Raw genomic sequence first — 2446 nt, 5'->3', positions numbered from 1 at the left:
TTAAAACCCTTTGTTGGAATGCTTTACACTTTCCACAGAACAGAAACTAAAATGACCTGTTATATAACTAGTCAAAAATACAGTCCTAGAGTTTTTTGCCCATACACATGAGTATTGTCTAAAACATGTCTTTGTAGCACCTAGGCCCTGCGACCAGTGTGCTTGGCTGAGTTCACAAATTTGTTGTAACCTGTAGCTTCCTGTCACTTCTCAGGCTCTCCTCTCCTGCTAAGCTTTGTTTCCTGACAGTAATTAAAACCTACTGCCACTGCCATAGCCACTGCTTCTGCTGGAACTCTCCTAGCCGCCTTGATTTCATGGTTTGGCAAAGTATTGGCCTCTGCCACCATAGGGGCCAGAGCTTCTGCCTCCAAAATTTCCTCCTTCTTGGGTCCAAAATTTGAAGATTGACTGTTGTAATTGCCAAATTCATTATAGCTTCTACCACCACCAAAGTTGCTTTCATCAGTACTAAATCTGTTAGAGCCATCCCTGCTGTCATCATAGGGAAACCTAAGTTTCCTCTGTGACCAAAGTTGTCATTCCCACCTAACCCACTTCCATGACCACCACCGAAGTTTCCAGAATACTTTGACCTCTTTGGCTGGATGAAACATCAGCCATCTCCTGCTTAGATACAGCTCTCCTTACTTCACAGTCGTTGCCATTCACGGTATGGTGTTTTTAAATTTTATTTTTTTTTAAGTTATTTTTTTTAATTTATTTATTTTTGAGAGAGAGAGACAGAGTGTGAGTGGGGAAGGGGCAGAGACAGAGGGAGACACAGAATCTGAAGCAGGCTGCAGGCTCTGAGCTGTAAGCACAGAGCCCAAAGCCTCACAAAACAAAATCATGACCTGAGTTAACCTGAGCCTAAGTCAGATGCTCAACCGACTGAGCCACCCAGGTGTCCCCACAGTACGGTGTTTTTGAATAACAATCTTGTCTACAGAGTCAAGGTCATCAAATGTTTATAAAAGCACCGCCTCTCCTTTTGCCACTGCCTCAGTCAGTCATGACCGACTTGAATCACTTCAATTTTCTCATACTGTTCAAAATAATCTCTTCCTTAATGCCACCAATAAAAAATCTTTTTCACAGTTAAATGGGAACTGGGTCTTTGAGAATCTTCTCTGGAGACAGTCCTCTTTGGATCTACAACTCTTCCATCTACCTTGTGTGGCCATGCATTCATGGCTGCACCCACCTCCTCCGCAGTGGCATGCATGACAAAGCCAAAGCCCCTGGAGCTCTTGGTCTTTGGTCTTCATTACCATATAGTCCCCTAAGAGTTCCATATTGCTCAAAATGGCTCCTCAGACTCTCCTTGCTTGTTTCAAAGCTCAGACCTCCGATGAAAAGCTTCAGCAGCTGAACAGGCTCTTTGGGAGACTCTGACTCAGACATGATGGCGGTGGACAGGGAGATGTTAATGGTGCTTCCTCAGTGGCTTCCATGGGCAGAAAGTCAATTTACTTCTCATAGAAGCTTAGTGAAAGTATTGGGAGCTTATATATTTAAAATTTTCACAGTGTTATTATACGAAGTTGTATTATTTGGAAGGGATTGTAGGAAAGGGATTTTTCAGATGATGTCCTTCTGTATTGCTTTTACTATTTCCAAATGATTTTTTTTTTTTTACTATTTCTATAAAATAAATTAGAAATATATCTCTTGGGATTAAATTATCATACAAATGAATTCAAACGAAACCGTGCTCAAATAAAGAATATAGCTTTCTTTCTTTTGTTTTCCTTTTTTATTTCTCCCTTTCAAGTATTAAATAAATACTATTGTGGGGAAAGATTGTAAGGTAATAGATTTCTGAAAATCACTCTGAGGTGAATGAATTAGTTTACATGATAAATAAATCTCATTCTGTGTACAGCTACTGAAAATAAGTATCAAAAAGTAGAATTCTACGATTCAGTAAATACCTGGAATACATTAGGTAAAATCTTCGGATTCAAATCCTTGCTCACTCTGTATTTTTTCAGTGTGATCTTGGGAGAGAAAAAGCGAAAACAAAAACCTCTTTCAACCATATGTAATTGACATGCTATAAAAGAAGTGTGGGAGCAAAAACAGAAGAGAGTGCAATTCTTTACACGTTAAGTTTATAACTCTGATGACAAGGATAAATGATAGAAGGAGAGTAAGAAACGTTTTTGAAAACAAACTTTCAGCAATTGTGGTAATCATTCTTTCAAAATTATCTAATTTATAATAGAGAATTGTTTTCTGAAAATAAAAATTAGTTACAGCATGAGAGAAAAAATAATTCTGACACTTTTCTGTTGCATAAATCCTGATGCATCATCTAGAACTGGAGACACTTTCATTCTAATCTGTGGTAAAATGCAATGATTTGTTGAAAATATATCCTTTATTTTCTTTTCAGACTTGAATTAGTTTTTAAAGCATAATATGATTTAAAATATTAGCG

The 2446-nt window shown here is 37.9% G+C and overlaps 1 pseudogene; it reads right to left on the bottom strand.

Annotated features, from left to right (window-relative positions):
- Positions 1-252: 252 nt before the first annotated feature.
- Positions 253-1407, bottom strand: LOC112849813 (heterogeneous nuclear ribonucleoprotein A1-like; annotated as a pseudogene).
- Positions 1408-2446: the final 1039 nt, after the last annotated feature.

This window comes from Puma concolor, chromosome C2 (assembly GCF_028749965.1).
Source record: "Puma concolor isolate L17-30 chromosome C2, mPumCon1.1.hap2, whole genome shotgun sequence".
Taxonomy (NCBI): Eukaryota; Metazoa; Chordata; class Mammalia; order Carnivora; family Felidae; genus Puma; species Puma concolor.
The sequence above is the reverse complement of the archived record's forward strand: the minus strand, read 5'-3'. Positions and strand labels throughout refer to the sequence as shown.